At 46.7% G+C, this 23,545-nt stretch overlaps 1 pseudogene; it reads right to left on the reverse strand.

The window, feature by feature from the left end:
* Window positions 1-226: 226 nt before the first annotated feature.
* Window positions 227-22,453, reverse strand: LOC119941761 (annotated as a pseudogene).
* Window positions 22,454-23,545: the final 1,092 nt, after the last annotated feature.

A 23,545-nucleotide genomic window follows, 5' to 3' on the forward strand; every position in this document is an offset into this window, starting at 1 on the left:
GTACTGAGCACTGGGGTGGATACAAGCAAATTGGGTCAGACACAATGTGAGGCACAGAGAAGTGAAGTGATTTGCCCAAGATCACACAGCAGAGAGTGGCAGAGATGCTATTAGAACCCATGACTTTCTGACTCCCAGGCCCATGCTCTGTCCACTAGGCCTTGCTCTACCTTTGAAAGAGTAGATCAAATTGTCTCTTAGATGTTTCTGCTGTGAAAACCCCAGGTCACTTTACACCTTGGGTGGAGGCTGCTAGGCCAGGCTCCAGAATCTCTGACTGTCTGATTTCTTGGGAATGTTTCTGCAGAGGAGCCAGGATGAACCCAGTATTCCTGTCTTCGCTTTGCGAAATCAAGGGGCTGTGCTTTTCGATGTTCCAGGACTACATAGTGGATGCTCCGGACCCTGTGGAGGGTTCGGTGGACCAGATGTCATTGGGAATCCACTCATTCACCAGGTGGATGTTGCTCCCATGTTGCCACAGCATGTCCGACTGGTAGAAAAATTTCTCGGCATCGTTCCCAGCCCAGGTGACAGGTAGGACTATACAGTTGGATGCAATTTCGGCAGCATTCTCTTTCTTTCCCAAGTTAGGACTCCTGAAGGACTCCAGAAAATCTGACCCGCAGGGTAATTTGAGCTCTAACCCTCTTTAGGTTTCCCAATTGGATGGATTCTTTTTCCTAGAGTCTGGGCTGGTTTCAGACTGCTTTCTCTTCCTTCCACATTTGGTCAGAGGAGCCAAATCCTGCATGTTATTATTTGCGTTACCAGTGGCCAGTTTCTGATGATGGTGATGGAGCACTTTTGCCATCTCTATCCATTCCTTCTGAAGACTTTCCCAGTCATCCACTTGCACCCATTTTGAAGTTTGGGTGGTAGGTCAGATCATGACTACCCGGTGACGGGCACCGATACATCCTTTCTCCTTGTAAACCTCACCCACTGGAAAATGATGCCTTACAACTCTGTATCTTCCTGTTTTCTTCATGTAGGCCTTGGCCGACTTGAAGAATTGGAGGTGTACGTTAGTGTTCGGGTTGAAGGAGTCGCGGGCTAAGAGAATGACCTCTGTCTTGGCTGAATCATCCACAGTCTATCCGTGTCGCTGCTGGTTCGACCGGAAAACCTCAGTGTCACAGCTGCAGGTTTTAAATAGACTCAACTTGAATCGTGTTGCAGGCCTCTATAAACAGAGCACTGTACTAAGCGCTCGGAACAGTATGACACAACAGTATTAGCAGACATATTCCTTGCCCATAAAGAGCTCACGATCTAGAGGGCAACTACCAGTACTATTGTCCAAACTACTGTAATTCATTTCCTGATTCACTGGATTTCTAGAGAATAGAGTCTCCTTGTCTTTCAAAAGTGGAGATCACAGCTGCTTATTTCAGAGGAGTGAAGCCTATTTACTGCTTTCTTTCTTTGATATTTGATAAGGTATGTGCCAGGAGCTGGGGTAGATACAAGATAATCAGTTTGGAAAAAGTTCTTGTCCCGCATGGGACTCACACATTCTTAGTCCCCGTTTTATAGATGAGGCAACAGAGGCACAGAGAAGTGAAGTGACTCTCTCAAGGCACACAGCAGACAAGTGATGAAGTGGGAATTAGAACGTAGGTCCATCTGACTCCCCAGCCAGAGCCCTATCAAACCCTATCCCCTAGGCCACGCTGCTTCCACTCCAGGCAGCAAGATGGAGGGAATGGAAATGGAACCCCACCCCCTCAGCAGGTGTGTCTGAAGAGTTGGTTATGAGCCCTTGGTGGGTTGAGGAATGCAGTTTTTGATGGCCAGGCTAGAAGGGAGTGTGATGGGAGTGGATAGAGCACGGGCTTGGGAGTCAGAAGGACCTGGGTTCTAATCCCAGCTCTGTCACTCGATTGCTGTGTGACCTTGGGTAAGTCACTTACCTGTGCCTGGGTTTCCTCACCTGTGTAATGGGGATTGCATCTGTGAGTTCTATGCGAGACAGGCACTAAGTCCAACCCAATTAACTTGCATTTACCCCAACACTTAGTACAGTGCCTGGCACGTAGTAAACAAATACCACAATTATTATGATGATTATTGTTATTATGGTCACCTTGTCATTAGATTGTAGGCTGCTGGAGGGTGAAAGCCATCTCTCTTCCTCCCTTCAAGGCCCTACTGAGAGCTCACCTCCTCCAGGAGGCCTTCCCAGACTGAGCCCCTTCCTTCCTCTCCCCCTCGTCCCTCTCTCCATCCCCCCATCTTACCTCCTTCCCTTCCCCACAGCACCTGTACATATGTATATATGTTTGTACATATTTATTACTCTATTTATTTTACTTGTACATATCTATTCTATTTATTTTATTTTGTTAGTATGTTTGGTTTTGTCTCCCCCTTTTAGACTGTGAGCCCACTGTTGGGTAGGGACTGTCTCTATATGTTGCCAATTTGTACTTCCCAAGCGCTTCGTACAGTGCTCTGCACACAGCAAGCGCTCAATAAATACGATTGATGATGGTGATGATGATGTTGTTGAGACAGGTTGTACGGTCCCAAGTGTGTGGCTGACAACCAGTCAGTGAAACTGACAGTCTCTTGGGCTTTTGTGATGAGCCCTGTCGGGTTTGGTGTTGGCGGGCTTTGAGTTTGAATTCTGAGCCCAACGCTTGCCCTGCCGTATGACCTTTGTCAAGTCACTTCACCTCTCTGGGCCTCAGTTCCCTCATCTGTAAAATGGGGCCAAGATACATCTTCTCCCTCCCACTTAGACTGCGAATCCCATGTGGAACAGGGACTGTGTCCATTGGGATTGTCCTACCCCAGAGCTCTGCACGATGCCTGCCCATAATCAGCTGCAAGTCATTGCACTCAGGCGTTATTTGGTGCCGAGCCCTCATTTTGAGGGACGCGGGCTGATGGGCATGTAGTTGTCATGGTTGGCTATCAGGAAGGCCAGTGGAACAGCTGGATGCTTCAGAGACCTGTATCAGTCTGGGAAAGACCCATATAAACGTGGGGCATGCTAAATATTGGAACTCTTAGACTGATTGTGATCACTTGGGCCCTGCATTGCTCTAATCCAAAGCCCATTGAGGACCTGGCTTTTGCCAGCTTGCAAGCTTGTGGCAGGGAATGTGCCCATTTATTATTATATTGTACTCTTCCAAGCACTTAGTAAAGCCCTTTGCAAATAGTAAACGCTCAAGAAATATGATTGACTGACTGAAGCGCACCACAGTGGTAGGCCAGGGAGAGTGCAGGGGTCGTGTGAGGGGTGGGGGGGCGTCTCCTCTGGCAGAAGTGGAAGGTGAGAGCAAATTCCCATCAACCAAAGGAGCCACCGTGGCTTGTTTTGAGCCTGTTCTCATTGCCCATGTCCCATTTGCTTTCTAGAGGAATGAATCTTTCTAGCTGTGGAACTTTTCAACAGGAGGTGGCAGTGTTTGTTCACTGTTGCTGGTGATAATCTGGATAAATGCAAGGAGGAAATGAATAGAAATCGAAGGAATGCCTGTGGAATCTGCTGTTTAGTTGGCATGGTTGGAACAGGGGATACCTTCCTTGTTGAAGTGGACAATACAGTTTGGACCCTGAAAGATGTTCCTCTGGACTGTAAGCTCCATCAAACACCAGTGGTGTTTATTGAGTGCTTACTGTGTGCAGACCACTATACTAAGAGCTTTTTTTTGTGGTATTTAAGCACTTTCTATGTGCCTGGCACTGTCCTGACAGCTCGGGTAGATACAAGCACTTGTTGGCAGGAATTATATCTCTTGATAGAGTTGTATCATATTCTCCCAAGAACTTAGTACAGTGCTTAATATTTGTTTTAAATGGTATTTACTAAGCACTTATTTTGTGCCAAACACTGTTCTAAGCACTGCGATGGATTTATTTTAGTTTGGTTGGACACAGTCCCTTTCTTGCATGGGGCTCACAGTCTAAGTAGGAGGGAGAACAGGCACTGAATGCCCATTTTACAGTTGAGGAAACAGAGGCACAGAGATGTGACATGACCAGAGTCATGCAAAAGTTGGCAGTGCTGGGATTGGAACCCAGATCCCCTGACTTCCAAGCCAGTGTTTTTTCCACTAGGCCATGCTTACTGAAGCAATAGAAGCAATGTGGCTTAGTTGAAAGAGCCCGGTCTTGGGAGTCAGGGGTCGTGGTTTCTAATCCCGGCTCTGCCACTTTTCAGCTGTGTGACTTTGGGCTAGTCACTTAATGTCTCTGTGCCTCAGTTACCTCATCTGTAAAATGGGGATGAAGACTGTGAGCCCCAGGTGGGACAACCTGATTACTTTGTGTCTACCCCAGCATTTAGAACAGTGCTTGGCACATAGTAAGCGCTTAAAAGATACCATCATTATTATTATTATTATTATCATTATTATTGAAGGGGGATTAAATCCCCAGTTTTCCTCCTACCTAGACTGTGAACCCCTTTTGCGACTGGGACAATGGGCAACCTGATTACCTTGTATCTCCCCTAGCACTTAGTATGGTACCTGGCATGTAGTAAGCACTTAACAAAAAGCACAATTATTATAATTATATTTATTGAGCACTTATGTGCAGAACAGTGTACTAAGCACTCAGGAGAGTACAGTCCAACAGAGTTGGCAGATACACTCCCTGGCCACAAACGAGCTTACCGTACAAATGGGGAGACAGACATTAATATAAATGAGCAGTGAATACCATTGAATGAGACACTGCCCAGATAATGCCCAATACTGGATAATACAAATTAGGGGAGGGTGTTATAGTTCCAGGGGGCACTGAGGCAGAGGTGGGCCTCAGGATCACACAGAAGATGCCAGAGATGGAGAGAGGGAACACTGCAGACTGTGGAAGCTCAGGCGGAGAGGGTGGGCTACCACCCTTAGCTTGAGAGCTCAGAAACTGCTCCAGATAATCAATCAGTCCATCAATCTATGGTATTTATTGAGCACTTGTCGTGCAGAGCACCGGACTAAGTGCTTGGGAGAACATAGTGCAGTAGTGTTGGTTGGCATGCTCCCTGCCCACAATGAGCTTTTAGTATAGAGGATGAGCTTACAGTCTAGCAATCACTCGGTGTTTATTAAGCACTTATTATGTGCAGAGCACTGGACTGAGTGCTTGAGAGAGGACAATATAACAGAATGCACATTCCCTACCCATAACAAGCTTAAAATCTAGAGCAGGAGACAGACATTGATATGAGTAACAACAATAATTATAATAGTAGTCAATTGTGATATGTGTTAAGTGCTCTGTGCCAGCAGTGTGCTAAGCCCTGGGGTAGATAAAGAATGATCATGTTGGGCCCAGTCCCTGTCCACAAAGGGATCGTGGTTTTAATCTCCGTTTTACAGATGAGGGAACTGAGGCACAGTGAAGTAACCAGCCTAAAGTCACACAGCGTACAAGTGGCACAGCTGGGGTTAGAAGCCAGGTCCTCTGACTCCCAAGCCTGTGCTCTTACCACTGGGCCACAACATTTCTCAATATTTTGAATAATCATACTGTAAATCTACCCCTGGGCACCATGGGAGTTGTGTATACAAGATTCTCAGGACTGACACGTCTTCAGAATTTCTTTTCTCTCTCTGGACTTTGTCCAGAAGGGATGTATTGAGTATATCACTATGTTTTCCTATGAATTATCTTTCATTTTGTCCTCAGTATGTCCTTGTGAAGCTGAGAGGCAGGAGCTGAGAGCAGTTGCCTTATTATTCAGTGAACAGCTCTGTGTGTGTGTGTGTGTGTGTGTATACCTGTGTGTGTACACCTTTGAGGCCATCAAATTATTGCTCTGTAATAATAATAATAATGAAGGCATTTATTAAGCACTTACTATGTGCAAAGCACTGTTCTAAGCACTGGGGAGGTTACAACATGATCAGCTTGTCCCAAAGGAGGCTCACAGTCTTAATCCCCATTTTACAGATGAGGTAACTGAGGCACAGAGAAGTTAAGTGACTTGCCCAAAGTCATATAGCTGACAATTGGCAGAGCTGGGATTTGAACCCATGACCTCTGATTCCAAAGCCCATGCTCTTTCCACTGAGCCATGTGGCTTCTCTATTGAGAACTGCATTGTAGATCATGTTTTGCTGCCTTAAACTTTGTAGTCCAATGGACAGATGAGATTGCACAATTGGCTAAGTACAGAAGGTACTAAACTGTACACTCACCTCTAGACTGTAAATTAGCTGTGGGCAGGGAGCATGTCTACCAATTCTGTATTGAACCCTCTCAAGCGCTTAGCTCTGTGCTCTGTCTACAGTAAGCACTCCATAACTACCAATGATAGAAGACCATATTTGCTTGTCACCTAGCTGAGCCTAGAGACCAAACTATCCATATTCTAGGGAATAGTAATTATTGTGGTATTTGTTAAGCACTCACTATGTTCATTCAATCATTTTTATTGAGCGCTTACTTTATGCAGAGCAGTATACTAAGCACTTGGGAAAGTGCAGTACATCCATAAACATTGACCTTCCCTGTTCACATTGAGCTTACTATGTGCCAAGCACTGTATTAAACACTGGGATAGGTACAATGTAATTGAGTTGGGCACAGTCTCTGTCCCACACAAGGCTCATGGTCTTAATCCCCATTTTGTGGATGAAATAACTGAGGCACAGATCATTTAATTTAGTTGCCCAGTCACACACCAGACAAATGGGGCAGCTGCATTTAGAACCCATGTCCTTCTGACTCCCAGGCCGGTGCTCTACCCACTGTGCAATGCTGCTCCTCCACTTCTTCTTGACCTGCAAGAGGAAGGGTATCATCAACTCCACCCACTGCCTCCAGAGAAGATGCTAATATGAATGACTGAGGTTCCGGTTCAGAAGTGCTGTTATCGAATGCCCTAGCCTCCCATCTGTCTCCCCAACTTAGACCGCCAGCTCGAGAGCAGGAATTGTGTTTTCTGGCTCTCTCGTACTCTCCTAGGTGATCAGTGCTCTGCATGTAGTAGATAAGATCCTTGAGGCTGGGAATAACATTCACCAACTGTTGTGCCTTCTCAGTGTGTGTACAGTGCTCCGTATGCAAACTGTAAGCTCCTCGAGGGCAGGATCGTGTCTAGTTTACTGTACTCTCCCAAGTGCTCAGTACACTGTTTTATACACAGTAAGCTCTTTCAGGACATGGATTAGGTCTACCAGCCCTCTTGTGCTTAGTAGAGTACCTGGCACACAGTAAGCACTCACGTACTATTTCTGGATCAATCCTCAGTGACTCCATTTTTAACTTCAAAGTTCACTGGGCAAGTATGAATATAAATATTTATTCATAACTAAGCATTCTCATGGTGAACCCCCTTTATTTTAGTTGGGACTGAATAAACTAAACTCTGGGCTTTACCCAGACCCTTGAAAATGAATATTATAGGAAGGAAATTTTTCAAACCATGTCCTGCCCCCCTCCTCTCTGGGATACAATGAACACAGCCTTGACCTAAGGTACAGAGCCTGGAATTCTGGATAAGTAGGTGAGAGGAGTCTGGGTTGCTTCCTTCCCCTCTCCTCACTCTCCTCTCTCCATCCCCCTGAACACACAGCCTTTGCCTGAAGAACAGAGCCAAACATTTTGGGGAAAGCATGTGAGAGGACTCTGGTTTCCTGCCTTCCTCTCTCCTTTCCCTTCTCTCATTGTCCTTCAAACACAGCCTGCACCTGAAGTACAGAGTCAGGAATTCTGGGAAAACAGGTGAGAGAACTCTGGGTGGGGTGTCATCTCCTCTTTTCACCCCCCACTCTCCATCCCTCTGAACACAGCCTTGGCCTGAGTTACGGAACCAGGAACTCTGGATAAGCAGCTGAGAGATCTCTGAGTTGCTGCCCTCCATTCTCCTTGCCTTCCTCCATCTCTGAAAGGTTTCTGTCATTTTTCGAGGTGTTTCTGTTTTCAGGTGCAGTGGGGATCGGCTCTGTCACCTGCCTCCTCATGTGATTGGTCTGTTGTCGTGGCCGAGTGGCAAGCGGCCGAGCCTCATTTGCTTCCGGCATTTGTCAAACTCTCTTGTTGGCAGAAGATAAGCGCAGGCTGGAGGCTGTTCACCCGGCTTCCACTCTGGTGCCTCCTGCCACAGTTGGAGTGTGTGCTCACCCCATGAGAAGGGAACCCCATTCAGGTCAAAGCTTTGACATAAAAATGGAGAGCAGTGCCCTTGGAGCCCTTCAGCTCGGATGCTCAACTCTAGACTCTTTGGTTTAGAGTCTTAGGAAGTAGTGGGGCCTAGTGGAAAGAGCCCGGGCTTGGGAATCAGAGGACCTGGGTTCTAACAGGCTCTGCCATTTGTCTGATGTGCGATCTTTCATCGGGGCTGGAAGGGAGTTCTATAGTAGCAAGTCTCAGTAGGTGACCATGTTTCCTGAGCCAGCCCAGTGCTAGCTGGGCCTGGCTGTCCCCTGGCATGGGGACAAGGAGGCACCTCCAGAGTCAGGGGTCGATTAGTATTGAGGCGGTGAAGCTGAGGGGAAAGAATAGGGGTCTGGGAACAGTCAGTAAATCAGTAGACACTCCAGATCAGGAGCATTAGAAAAGCACTGTGGCCTAATGGAAAGAGCATGGTTATGGAAGTCAGAGAGATTGGTTTCTAATCCCAGCTCTGCCAGTTGCTTGCTGCATGACCTTGTGCAAGCCACTTAACTTCTCTGCACCTCAGTTCTCCTGTTCTCCCTCCTCCTTGGATTGTGAGCCCCATGAGAGCCAGGGTTTGCGTCAAACCTAACTGACTTGTATCTTCCCCAGTACTTAGAACAGTGTTTGACACACAGAAAGGGCTTAAATACCACAAAACATATAAATTCACAATGGAACCGGGGTTCTAGCCTTGTAAAGCTTATTAGGAGCAGGGACTGTACCTTATTCTGTTGTATTGTGCACTCCCAAGCGCTTAGTACAGTGCTCTGTGCATAAGTACTCAATAAATACCATTGATTGATTGATAGTTCCAGTTCTGCCACTGACCTGCTGTTTAAATTTGAGCAACTCACTTAACCTCTCTGGACCTCAGTTTCCTCCTCTGTAAAATGGGTCAGTATAACTTTTCTCCTTCCTCTGATTGATGAGCTCCATATGAGACACTGACTCTCTCCAATATGAAAACCTTGCTTCAGCCCTTGTGCTTAGAGCAAAAGAAGCCCTGATAATTACTGGTGATATAGTGATTTTTTATGTTTGTAGAGCCTCAGCTTGGCAAAAGGAATGAGGACTGGAAGTTTGGGTGTCTGGGTTCTCTTCCCAGCTCCCTTTTGCCCACTACTCTCTGCTATCCTGATGGACATTGGCAATCCTGGGGCTACCGGTAATCATTGTGATATTTGAAATATCACAAATATCACATATCAAATATCACAGGTGAAATTGCTTCACTTCTCTGAGCCTTAGTTACCTCATCTGGAAAATGGGGATTGAGACTGTGAGCCCTGCTCGGCACTGACACCGTCCTCTCCCGGTTCTCCTCTTGTCTCTCCAGCTGCTCGTGCTCCTTCTCTTTCGCGGATTCCTCTTCTGCCTGCCATCCCCCAGCTGTGTGTCGGGGGGTCCCTCAAGGGTCCCCTTCTTTTCTCCGTCTACTCCCACGGCTTCAACTATCACCCCTAGGCTGATGACACCCAAACCTACGTATCCAGCCCTGATCTCCCTCCCTCTTTGCGGTCTTGCGTATCCTCCTGCCTTCAAGACATCTCTGCTTGGATGTCCGCCTCATCTGTAAAATAGGGATGAAGACCGTAAGCCCCCTGTGGGTCAAACTGGTCCTCCTGTATCTGCCCCAGCGCTTAGAACGGTGCTTTGCACATAGTAAGCGCTCAACAAATGCCATCATCATCATCTCATGTCTATTCTATTTATTTTATTTTGTTAGTATGTTTGGTTTTGTTCTCCATCTCCCCCTTTTAGACTGTGAGCCCACTGTTGGGTAGGGACTGTCTCTATATGTTGCCAACTTGTACTTCCCAAGCACTTAGTACAGTGCTCTGCACACGGTAAGCACTCAATAAATACGATTGAATGAATGTTTAAGTGCTTACTGTGTGCCAGTCACTGTGCTTAGTGCTAGGGTAGATGCAAGATTGTCACACAAGGGACCCATAATCTAGGAGAGAAAACAAGTATCTAATATCTTTAAAATATTGCCACTAATTAAATAGAGGATGTGAGGTGAGTTAGAAAAGAAGTGAATGGGAGATTTAAAAAAAGTTGATAAACGGGTGTTTAACTCAAACCCACTAACATTTCTTATAATAAATAACTGTGAATTTTAAAAGTTCCCTTCTCTGATTCTTAGCTTTGGATGTCTGTTTTATGCTTTCAGTCCACTTGGAGGGAAAAAAAATCCTTTCATTGTCCTTTATTCACTAGGATCTATTGAGCTTGGACCTTGGTGCAGTGTACTCTGATGAGGCAACTGCTAAAAGCAGAAAGTACTGTTAAGTACTGTGGTTTTTTTCTATTCTACTGTTAACTAAACTCAGAAATGAACCATTAATGATTTTCTGAGAAATCTGTTTGGCAGATCTAAGTGTTTCACTCATTTTAAGAATATGGCTACATTGCTAGAGTTGAAAAAAACTCAACCCACTTGGTAAATTTTGAAATATCTCTTCAGGTAAAATGCTCACTACAATATCAGATTTCTCTCCCAAATCTTCCCCAGTCAGAGTCATCTGTTCCCAGGAATGTTGGATCAATCCAGCCATTGGTAGTACGGATTGAGCATTTAATGTGTTCAGAGCTCTGAGTCTGGGGAGAGTACAACCACAAAACTGGGAATGGAGAGTACCATTGCTTTCCTTAACCTTTTTTCCAAACAGTTATTCTTTTATTCATCCCATTTCTCCAGGGAAGGTGGTCCAGAGGTGAAAAGTCCGTGTGTATGATCAGAGTCCCCAGTATCAGCATTTCCCCACCCCCGCCCCCGTATTCAGTAGAACCACTTTTTCTAAACATCCTGATCCTTACATAGTAAACATTTAACAAATACCATTAAAAAAAAAATAGAGGCCAGTCAGATAGGAAACAGTCCCCGTCCCATGTGGGTTCATGGCTTATGGCAAGGGAGAATAGGAGTCATATCCCCATTTTATAGATGAGGAAATAAAGGCACAGAGAGCTTAACTCGCCCAAGGCCATCTGACAGAGAACCCAGGTCTCCCTACTCTCAGGACTGCACTTTTCTGTTAAACCACCCTACTCTCCTCTGCCACCAGAGCTTCCTGCTTCCTATTCTTGTCTCCCTTATGGGTTATTTGGGCAAATACTAATAATAATGATTATGGTATTTGTTAAGTGCTGACTATATGCCAGGGTCTGTTCTAAGCTCTGGGTTTGCATACAAGCAGATGGGTGGCGGGGGGATCACAGTCCCTGTGCGATGTGGGACTCACAGTCTCAATCCCTAGTTTACATATGAGGTAACTGAGGCACGGAGAGGTGAAGTGACTTGATCATGGTCACACAGCAGACAAGTGACAGAGCCAGGATTAGAACCCAAGACCTTCTGGTTCCCATGCCCATGCTCTATCCATTATGACATGCTTAAATGTCTCATGGCTTCTTGATCTTTCTCCCCTGTGGATGAGTAATAAAACTATTGAGGCCAATTTGAAAGTTTGCTTTCAAGGATGTTATGTTCTGACCAGACAGACCTGGGCATGAATCATCATTACTCTCATTATCATCATCATCATCCTGAAGATACTCTGTAGGTATCTTAAAAAATATTCCTCTGTCCACAAAACAGGAGGAAGAATATAGGGTAGTCTACTTGACCTGGGTTCTAATACCAGCTCTACCACTTGACTGAGAGGTAACCTGGGGAAGTCACTTGTCTGTGCCCCAGTGGCCTTATCTGTATAATGGAGACTAAAACTGTGATTCCTATGGACTGTATCCAACCTGACTGTTTCTACCCCAGTGTTTAATGTGGTGTTTGGCACTTTGTACATGCTTAACAAATACCACAAAGAAATTAATCACTTCTTTAGGCCTCAGTTTCCTCATCTGGAAAATGGGGATTTAGTATTTATTGTCCATCCGATTTTGATAGTGAGTCCCTTGAGGGACAGGGACTTTGTCTGGTCTGATTACCATGTATCTACTGCAGCAATTGGTATAGCGCTTGGCAGTAAATACTCAACAAATATATCAATTATTATTTCTTGGGAGAAACAATTGTCCTCTGGCTAGAGTTCCCTAAACATAACACTGCGTCTGTCACCACCCTCCTTCATTTGTTCATTCATTAATTCAATTCTATTAATTGAGTACTCACTGTATGCAAAGCACTGTACTAATCGTAAAAGACCTTGGGCAATCCTCTGTTGACCAGTTGGTAGAAGACTTGTGTCCCGTTGGTATGTTATGTTGGGGAGAGCTTCATAAGCTTGAAAATGATGATAATGATTACTGTGCTATTGAAGGGCTTACTATATGTCCAGCATTATACCAAGCATTGTACTTAGCGCTGGGTTGGATACCAGATTCATTCAGTCAGTCATATTTATTGAGTGCTTACTGTGTGCAGAGCACTGTACTCAGCACTTGAGAAGTATGTTGGCAACATATAGAGACGGTTCCTACCCAACAACGGGCACATAGTCTAGAAGGGGGAGACAGACAACAACTCCTTGAACAAGTCGTCTACACCCGCTGCCTCGAATTCCTCAACGCCAACTCTCTCCTCCACCCCCTCCAATCAGGCTTCTGTCCCCTACATTCCACCGAAACTGCCCTCTTAAAGGTCAGGAATGATGACCTCCTTGCCAAATCCAATGGCTCCTAATCTATCCTAATCCTCCTCGACCTCTCAGCTGCCTTTCACACTGTGGACCACCCCCTTCTCCTTAAAATGCTCTCCAACCTTGGCTTCACAGACTCTGTCCTCTCCTGATACTCCTCTTATCTCTCCAGCCGTTCATTCTCAGTCTCCTTTGCGGGCTCCTCCTCCCCCTCCCCCTCCTATCCCCTTATTGTAGGGGTTCCTCAAGGGTCTGTTCTTTGTCCCCTTCTGTTCTCTATCTACACTCACTCCCTTGGTGAACTCATTTGCTCCCACGGCTTCAACTATCATCTCTATGCTGATGACACCCAAATCTACATCTCTGTCCCTGCTTTCTCTCCCTCCCTTCAGGCTTATGTCTCCTCCTGCCCTCAGGACATCTCCATCTGGATGCCTGCCCACCATCTAAAACTCAATATGTCCAAGACTGAACTCCTTATCTTCCCTCCCAAACCCTGCCCTCTCCCTGACTTTCCCATCACTGTAGATGGCACTACCATCCTTCCCGTCTCACAAGCCCGCAACCTTGGTGTCATCCTCGACTCTGCTCTCTCGTTCACCCCTCACATCCAATCCATCACCAAAATCTGCCAGTCTCATCTCCGCAACATTACCAAGATCCGCCCTTTCCTCTCCATCCAAACCGCTACCCTGCTTGTTCAATCTCTCATCCTATCCCAACTGGATTACTGCATCAGCCTCCTCTCTAATCTCCCATCCTTCTGTCTCTCCCCACTTCAGTCTACACTTCATGCTGCTGCCCAGATCATCTTTGTGCAGAAACGCTCTGGGCATGTTACTCCCCTCCTCAAAAATCTCCAGTGGTTACCAGTCAACCTACGCATCAGGCAAAAACTCACTCTCGGCTTCAAGGCTCTCCATCACCTATCCCCCTCCTACCTCACTTTCCTTCTTTCCTTCTATAGCCCAGCCCACTCCCTCTGCTCCTCTGCCACTCACCTCCTCACTGTGGCTCATTCTTGCTTATCCCGCCGTCGACCCTCGGCCCACGTCCTCCCCCTGGCCTGGAATGCCCTCCCTCCGCACATCTGCCAAGCTAGCTCTCTTCCTCCCTTCAAAGCCCTCCTGAGAGCTCACCTCCTCCAGGAGGCCTTCCCAGACTGAGCACCCTCTTTTCTCTCCCCCTCCCCATCCCCCCGCCCTACCTCCTTCCCTTCCCCACAGCACCTGTATATATGTTTGTACAGATTTATTACTCTATTTTACTTGTACATATTTACTATTCTATTTATTTTGTTAATGATGTGCATCTAGCTTTACTTCTATTTATTCTGATGACTTGACACCTGTCCACATGTTTTGTTTTTTTGTCTGTCTCTCCCCTCTAGACTGTGAGCCCGTTGTTGGGTAGGAACCGTCACTATATGTTGCCAACTTGTACTTCCCAAGCGCTTAGTACAGTGCTCTGCACACAGTAAGTGCTCAATAAATATGATCAAATGAATGAATGAACAAAACAAAACATGTAGACAGGTGTCAAAACCATCAGAACAAATAGAATTAAAGCTATATGCACATCATTAACAAAATAAATGGTATAGTAAATATGTACAAGTAAAGTAAATAGAGTAATAAATCAGTAGGTGAGCAGTGGAGTTGGGGTTAAAACCCAGATTCCCTGGCTGCAAGGCCCCATGTTCTTTTTCACTAGTCCAGTTTGCTTCCCTGTGGTCACTGTTCCAACTGAATTGCCCACTCAGCTGCCCTTGTTGGAATCACTACCAGGTCATAGAGTCTGGCGACTGACTCCTCAATGGAGTCATCTAATCCATGTCACTCCTTGATTTATGCCACTCCACTAGGTCTCTCTCATTGGGAAATTTTTCAAACCATGTTCTCCTGCCTCCACCTTCTCTGGGGAATGCTGAACACAGCCTTGGCCTAAGGTATGGAGCCAGGAATTCTGGGTAAAAAGCTGAGAGGACTCTGGGTTACTGTCTTCTCCTCTTCTCACCCTTCTGTCTCAGTCCCTCAAACACAAACGTTGCCTGAAATACAGAGCCGGGAATTCTGGGGAAGCTGGTGAGAGAACTCTGGATAGCCATCATCCCATCTCTTCACCCACCTCTCTCCATCCCCCTGAACACAGCCTTGGCCTGAGGTAGAGAGCCAGGAACTCCGGGAAAGCAGCTGAGAGATCTCTGGGTTGCTGCCTTCCTTTCTCTTTGCCTTCCTTCTCTGCCCCTCAAAGGATTTCTGTGTTTTCTCGAGGTGCTTCTATTTGTAGGCGCAGCACAGGTTGACTCTGTCACCTGCCTCCTCACAAGTACGATTTGTCACCGTGGCTGAGCGGTAAGATGACCGGGAATTGAGTGAGGCCAGGCCCCACTTGTTTCCAACTTTTGGCAAACCGACTTGTCAGAAGCAGGTAAGAGCAAGCTGTGGGCTGGAATTCCAGCTTCTGCTAGGGTGTTTGTGCTGCAGCTGGAGAGTGTGCTCATCCCATGAAAAGGGAACCCCATTTAGCTCAAAGCTTCGGCATAAAAATGGAGGAGAGAGCCCCGGGAACCCTATGACTTGGATGCTCAAACGCTTAGCACACAGTAAGTGCTCAATAAATCATCATCAATCGTATTTATTGAGTGCTTACTGTGTGCAGAGCACTGTACTAAGCGCTTGGGAAGTACAACTTGGCAACATATAGAGACAGTCCCTACCCAACAGTGGGCTCACAGTCTAAAAGGGGGAGACAGAGAACAAAACCAAACATACTAACAAAATAAAATAAATAGAATAGATATGTACAAGTAAAATAAATAAATAAATAGAGTAATAAATATGTACAAACATATATACATATATACAGGTGCTGTGGGAAAGGGAAGGAGGTAAGATGGGGGGGGATGGAGAGGGGGACGAGGGGGAGAGGAAGGAAGGGGCTCAGTCTGGGAAGGCCTCCTGGAGTAGGTGAGCTCTCAGTAGGGCCTTGAAGGGAGGAAGGAAGCTAGCTTGGCGGATGGGCAGAGGGAGGGCATTCCAGGCCTGGGGGATGAAGTGGGCCAGGGGTCGATGGTGGGACAGGTGAGAACGAGGTAAGGTGAGGAGATTAGTGGCAGAGGAGTGGAGGGTGCGGGGTGGGCTGTAGAAGGAGAGAAGGGAGGTGAGGTAGGAGGGGGCAAGGTGATGGAGAGCCTTGAAGCCCAGGGTGAGGAGTTTCTGCCTGATGCGCAGATTGATTGGTAGCCACTGGAGATTTTTGAGGAGGGGAGTAACATGCCCAGAGAGTTTCTGGACAAAGACAATCCGGGCAGCAGCATGAAGTATGGATTGAAGTGGGGTGAGACACGAGGATGGGAGATCAGAGAGAAGGCTGATGCAGTAGTCCAGACGGGATAGGCTGAGAGCTTGAACGAGCAGGGTAGCGGTATGGATGGAGAGGAAAGGGCGGATCTTGGCAATGTTGCGGAGCTGCGACCGGCAGGTTTTGGTGACGGCTTGGATGTGAGGGGTGAATGAGAGAACGAAGTCGAGGATGACACCAAGGTTGCGGGCTTGTGAGACAGGAAGGATGGTAGTGCCATCAGCAGTGATGGGAAAGTCAGGGAAAGGGCAGGGTTTAGGAGGGAAGACAAGGAGTTCAGTCTTGGACATGTTGAGATTTAGATGGCGGGCAGGCATCCAGATGGAGATGTCCTGAAGGCAGGAGGAGATGCGAGCCTGGAGGGAGAGAGAGCAGGGGCAGAGATGTAGATTTGGGTGCCATCAGCATGAAGATGATAGTTGAAGCCATGGGAGCGAATGAGTTCACCAAGGGAGTGAGTGTAGATTGAGAACAGAAGGGGACCAAGAACAGACCCTTGAGGAACCCCTACAGTAAGGGGATGGGAGGGGGAGGAGGAGCCTGCAAAAGAGACTGAGAATGAATGGCCGGAGAGATAAGAGAAGAACCGGGAGAGGACAGTCTGTGAAGCCAAGGTTGGATAGTGTGTTGAGGAGAAGGGGGTGGTCCACAGTGTCGAAGGCAGCTGAGAGGTCGAAGAGGATTAGGATAGAGTATGAGCCGTTGGATTTGGCAAGCAGGAGGTCATTGGTGACCTTTGTGAGGGCAGTTTCTGTGGAATGTAGGGAACGGAAGCCAGATTGGAGAGGGTCGAGGAGAGAGTTGGCCCTGAGGAATTTGAGGTAGTGTGTGTAGATGACTCATTCAAGGAGTTTGGAAAGGAATGGTAGGAGGGAGATAGGGTAATAACTAGAACGTTAGGTGGGGTCAAGAAGGATTTTTTAGGATGGGAGAGACGTGGGCATGTTTGAAGGCAGAGGGGAAGGAACCAGTGGAGAGTGAGCAGTTGAAGATGGAAATTAAGGAGGGGAGAAGGGACAGAGTGAGAGATTTCATAAGATGAGAGGGAATGGGGTCAGAAGCACAGGTGGCCGGAGTAGCACTTGAGAGGAGGGAAGAGATCTCCTCTGAGTATACTGCAGGAAAGGATGGGAGAGTAGTGGAGAGTTAAGAGCCGGGGGGTTGGCGAAGGGGGGGTAGTGACTTCGGGGGGCTCAGACCTGATAGATTTAATTTTATTAATGAAGTAGGAGGCCAGATCGTTGGGGGTGAGGGGAGGAGGAGGGGGAGGAACTGGGGGCCTGAGATGGGAGATGTAACCTTGGGAAGTCTGTTGTCTGTGCCTCAGTTACCTTATCTGTATAATGGGGATTAAGATTGTGAGCTCTATGGGCTGTATCCAACCTGACCATATCTACCCCAGTGCTTAGTTTGGTACCAGTACTTTGTACGTGCTTAATGAGTGCCATAAAAAAATTTGTCACTTCTTTAGGCTTCAGTTTCCTCATCTGGAAAATGGGGATTTAATATTTGTTGTCCTTCTGATTTAGATTGTAAGTGCCACATGGGACAGTGACTATGTCCGGTCTGATTACAAATGCCATTATTACATTACCATGTATCTACTGCAGCAATAAGTATAGCCCTTGGCAGTAAACACTTAACAAATATATCAATTATTATTACTTGGGAGAAACCATTGTCCTCTGGCTAAAGGGTCCTGACCATAAGACCACCCTCTGACACCAGCACCCCTTGATTCATTCAGTCCTATTTACTGAGTTCTCACTTGTGCAAAGTACGGTACTAAGCAAAAAAGACCCCGGGCTGCCCTTGTCGACCAGTAGGTAGGAGATTTGTATCCAGTTGGGTATGTTATATTGGGGAGAGCTTCATATGCCAGAAGATGATGAGAAAGATTATTGTGCTATTGAAGGGCTTACCATATGCCAAGCATTCTACTAAGCGTTGGGTTGGATACCTCCTTATCAGGTAGGACCTAGTCCCTATCCCACGTGGGGCTCAGCCTAATGGTGAAAGAAAGCAGGTATGAACCCTCATTTTACAGATGAAAAAACTGAGGCACAGAGAAATTAAGTGAGGAGCCCAAGGTCCCACAGCAGGCGAGCAGCAGAGCTGGGGTTGGAACCCAGGTTCCTTGGCTCCCGAGCCCCGTTCTCTTTTCACTAGGCCAAGCTACTTCCCTGTAGTCACCGTTCAACTGAATCATATTCTCACTCAGCCTCTATGGAATCGCTACCAGGGCATAGAGTCCGGCACCTGATCCCTCAGTGGAGTCTTCTAAACCACTTGGCTCCTTGATTTATGCAACTCCATGAGGTCTTTATTGTTGGGAGAGAAGGTTATAATTTAATACATCACACTGTAGACCCTTCTCATAAGCTAATAATTAGAAATCTTTAAGGCCTATATTCCAAAATAAAGATCTTTGAAGGGAAGATACATTTTTCTTTTCCATGTATAAATTCGCCTTTGGATTGAGTGAACACTTCTGCAAAAATAAATTGGCTGTTTTCAGATCCTTTCCCATACTGAACAGTGGAGTATGTTAAGCTTTACATAGTTCACTGGGCAAGTTTGAATATAAAGGTCTATTCTTAGCATTCTCATGATGAACCTCCTCTGTTTTTAGATGGAACTGAACAAATGGAACTCTGGGCTTTAGCCGGATCCTTGAAAATGAATACTGTAGAAAGGAAAATTTTAAACTATTCTCCTGCCCCTCCTCTTTTCTGAGGTACATTGAACACAACCTTGGCCCAAGGTACAGAGTGGGGAAATCTGGGTTAGCAGTTAAGAGGACACTGGGTTGCTGCTTTCCCCTTTCCTCCCCTTCCTCTCTCCATCCCCCTGAACACTCAGCCTTCACCTGAAGTACAGACCCAAGCATTCTGGGGAAAGAGGGTTAGAGGGCTCTGGCTCCCTGCCTTCCCCTCTCCTTGCCCTTCTCTCACCGTCCCTCGAACACAGCTACACCTGAAGTACAGAGCCAGGTATTCCGGTAAAGCAGGTGAGAGAAATCTGGGCAGCTGTCATCCCCTCTCTTCACCCTGCTCCCCCCTCCCTTCCATCCAAACACAGCCTTGGTCCAAGGTACAGAACCAGGAACTCAGTATGGCAGTTGACAGATCTCTGGGTTGCTGCCTACCCCTCTCCTTGCCCTTCTCTCTCTGTCTCTCAAACACAGCCTTCCCCTGAAGTACAGAGCCAGGGATTCTGGAAAAGCAGGTGAGAGGACTCTGGTAGCTGTCATCCTATCTCTTCACCCACCTCTCTCCATCCCCCTGAACATAGCCTTGGTCAGAGGTACAGAACCAGGAACTCTGGGAAAGCAGTTGAGAGATCTCTGGGTTGCTCTTTCTCCTTGCACTCCTCTCTCCATCCCCCAAAAGATTTCTGTGTTTTTTCAAGGTGCTTCTGTTTGCAGGCACGTTGGGGATCGGCTCCATCACCCACCTCCTCACGAGAATGGTTCATCATCATGGCCAAGTGGTGATCTGATTGGCTGTCGAGTGAGGCCAGGCCTCACTCATTTCTGATGTGTGGAAAACTGGCTTGTCTGAAGCAGGTAAGCGCAGGGTGGGACCTGGACTCCCGGCTTCCACTCGGGTGCGTGCCGCTGCAGTTGGAGCACATGCTCACCCAATGAGAAGGGAACACAATTCAGGTCATAGCTTCAATATAAAAATGGAGAAGAGCGCCCCGGGAACTCTTTGGCTTGGATGCTCAAGGCCCTCACCTTGAGGGTCTTTGGATGCAGTGGGGTCTAGTGGAAAGAGCCCAGGCTTGGGAGTCAAAGGATATGAGGTCTTATTGAGGTTCTGCCATTTGTCTGCTATGTGATCTTTCTTGGGAAAGTCACTTCACTTCTCTGGGCCACCTTGTCCTCATCTATAAAATGAGGAGTAAATCCTACTCCCTTCCACTTAGATTATGTGGGACAGGGACTGTGTTCCACCTGTTTGTGGTATATCTATCCCGTTTGCTTAGTTCAGTGTTTGGTACAAGTAAGTGTTCGGTAGTAAGAGTTTAACACATGCTGTCGTTATGATTATTATTATTATGTATGGGTAATACTTATGTATTTAACCAATACTATTATTTTTATTATGTGATGGTTTTAACAAATATTATTATAATTCTCATTATTAGCTTCACTCTTCAAAAAGAAAGAATTTCCATCAAGGGCACAAAGCAGCATGAACACCACCAGCCTCATGGAGTCATAGGGAACGTGCTCCAGTGGGATAGACGAGGTGAATATGACCTTTGGAGTGTAAATGACCTGCACATAATAAGCACTTGAGATACCGTTGAAATAAAAAAAAAAAAAAACTCCCTGGCTTGACCAAATACACCAGCAGACTAGGGATCGGTTTACTAGGCCCAAGTCCCCCAGTGCTCATAGCAGGGATGGAGGGGAGCTGACCGCGCTCCCTGGGCTGGCCCAGTGCTGGCTGGGGCTGGCTCTTCCCTGGCATGGGGAGCCAGAAGGGACCTCCAGATTCAGGGGTCGAGGAGATGAATCCAAGGGGAAGAACAGGGGTGTGGGATCGATGAGTCAATCAATCAATCGCTCCCAGTCAGGAGCATTAGAGAAGCAGCATGGTCTAGTGGAAAGAGTGTGGGCCTGGGAGTCGGAGGACCTGTTTTCTAATCCCGGCTCTGCCAGTTGCTTGCTGCGTGTCCTGGGCCAAGCCACTTAACTTCTCTGTGCCTCAGTTCTCCTGTTCTCCCCCCTCCTTGGACCGTGAACACCATGAGGGCCAGGATCTGTGTCCTACCTAATTGACTTGTAGCTACCCCAGCAATTAGAACAGTGTTTGTCACATAGAAAGGGCTTAACAACTACCACAAAACAAACAGAAATGAACCTAGCTTGTTATGGGCAAGGGATGTATCCAGTTTTGTTGTATTGTGCACTGCCAAGTGCTTAGTGCAGTGCTCTGCACATAATAAATACTCAATAAATACCATTGATTGACTGATTGATAGTCCCAGCTCTGCTACTGGCCTGTTGTTTAAATTTCAGCAGGTAACAACACTCTGGGCCTCAGTTTTCTTCCTCGTCTGTCAAATGGGTCAGTATGCCTTTTCTCCTTCCTTTGATTGTGAGCTGCATGTGAGACACTGACTCTCTCCAATATGAAAGCCTTGGTTCAGTCCTTGTGCTTAGAGCAGAGGTAGTGCTGATAATTACTGATGATGATCATAGTTTTTTTTTTTATAGTTTTCAAGCATCAGCTTGGTAGAAGCAATGAAGGTTGGAAGTTTGGGTGTCTTGGGTCCCTTCCCAGCTCCACTTTGCCCACTACTCTCTGCTATCCTGGTGGATGTTGAAATATTAATTATTATAACTTGGGAAAAGCAACTGTCCTCTGGCTCTCCCCTGCCCAATTGATTAATTCAGCAATATTTGAGCACTCACCATATGCAAAGCACCATACTAAGATAAAAAGAAACTGGGTGGCCCTCTGTCAACCAGTTGGTAGAAGAATTGTATCCTGTTGGGTATGTTATGTTGGTGAATGCTTCATAAGCCCGAATATGATGATGGTAATTATTGTGCTTTTGAAGGCCTTACTATATGCCAAGCATTGTAGTAAGCACTGGGATGGATACCAGTTAATCAGGTAGGACTCGGTCCCTATCCCTCGTGGGGCTCAGCCTAAGGGTGAAAGAAAGTGAGTAATGAAATCCCATTTTAAACTGAGGAAGAGGAAACTGAGGCACAGAAAAATTAAGTGAGGTGCCCAAGGTCCCACAGCCGGCGAGCAGTGGAGCTGGGGTTAGAACCCAGGTTACCTGGCTCCAAGGCCCCATGCTCTTCTTCATTAGGCCAAGCTGTTTCCTTGTAGTCACCATTCCAACTGAATCTCCCACTCACCCGGCCTCAATGGACTCGCTACCGGGTCATAGAGTCCTACGACTGACCCCTCAGTGGAGTCTTCTAAACATGTCGCTCCTTGATTTATGCAATTCTATGAGGTCTCTATCACTGGGCAATGTTTCAAACAGTGTTCTACAATTCCTGTCTTCTCTAAGGTACGCTGAACACAGGCTTGCTTGGCCTAAGGTAGGGAGCCAGGAATTCTGGATAAGCAGGTGAGAGAACTCTGGGTTGCTGCTTTCCCCTCTCCTCACCCTCCTTTCTCCACCCCCAAAACACACAGCCTTTGCCTGAAGTACAGAGACAAGCATTCAGTGGAAAGTGGGTGAGAGGACTCTGGCTTCCTGCCTTCCCTCTCCTTGCCCTTCTCTCACCATCCCTCCAGCACAGCCTGCATCTGAAGTACAGAGCCAGGAATTCTGTGAAAGCAGGTGAGAGAACTCTGGGCGCTGTCATCCTCTCTCTTTACCCACATCTCTGCAACCCCTGGAATACAACCTTGGCCTGAGGTACGGAGCCAGGAACTCTGGGAAAGCAGGTGAGAGATCTCTGGATTGCTCTTTCCTTTCTCCATGCCCTCCTCTCTCCATCCCCTAAAAGGTTTCTGTGTTTCTTCTAGGTGCTTCTATTTGCAAGTGTGGTGGGGATTGGCTCTGTCATCCCCCTCCTCCCAAGAACGGTTCATCATTGTGGCTGAGCGGCAAGTTGACTGGCTGTGAAATGAGGCCAGGCCTCACTTGTTTCTGATGTTTGGAAAACTGAGTCTTCAGAAAAAAAGTAAGTGCAGGCTGGGGGTAGGACTCCCAGCTTCTGCTAGGGTGTCTACTCCCGTAGTTTAATCGTGTGCTCACCCCATGAGACGGGAACCCCATTCAGGTCAAAGTTTCAACATAAAAATGGAGTGGAGTGCCCCGGGAACCCTTTGGCTTGGACGCTCAAGGCCCTCAGCTTGAGGGTCTTTAGAAACAGTGGGGCCTGGTGTAAAGAGCCCAGGCTTTTCTGAGTTCTAACTGAGATGCTGCCATTTGTCTGTCGCATGGTCTTTCTTGGGCAAGTCATTTAACTTCTAGGGACCACCTTCTCCTCATCTGTAATTTGAGGATTAAATCCTCCTCCCTCCCACTTAGAATGTGTGGGACAGAGACTGTGTTCCACCTGTTAATCTGATATCTACCTCTCTTGCTTACTTCAGTGTTTGACACATAGTAAGTGTTTGTCAAATACTGCCGATAGGATTATTTTTATGTAAGTGTTTAATCAATACTATTATTATTATTATGTGAGTGTTTTAACAAATATTATTATCATTATCATTATTAGCTTCACTCTTCAAATGGAAAGAATTTCCATCAAGGGCACAGGTCAAAAAGCAGCATGAAGACCCCCAACCTCGTGGAGTCATAGGAAACTTGCTCCAGTGGTAAGGACAAGGTGAGTGTGAACTTCGGAATTTAAGTGATCTGCACATAGTAAGCACTTAACAAATACCACTAAAAAGCAAACCAGAAAAAACTTCCTGGCTTGACAAAACACACCTACAGACTAGAAATTGGCTTACTAGGCCAGA

The sequence above is a fragment of the Tachyglossus aculeatus genome, chromosome 2, assembly GCF_015852505.1.
Source record: "Tachyglossus aculeatus isolate mTacAcu1 chromosome 2, mTacAcu1.pri, whole genome shotgun sequence".
NCBI lineage: Eukaryota > Metazoa > Chordata > Mammalia > Monotremata > Tachyglossidae > Tachyglossus > Tachyglossus aculeatus.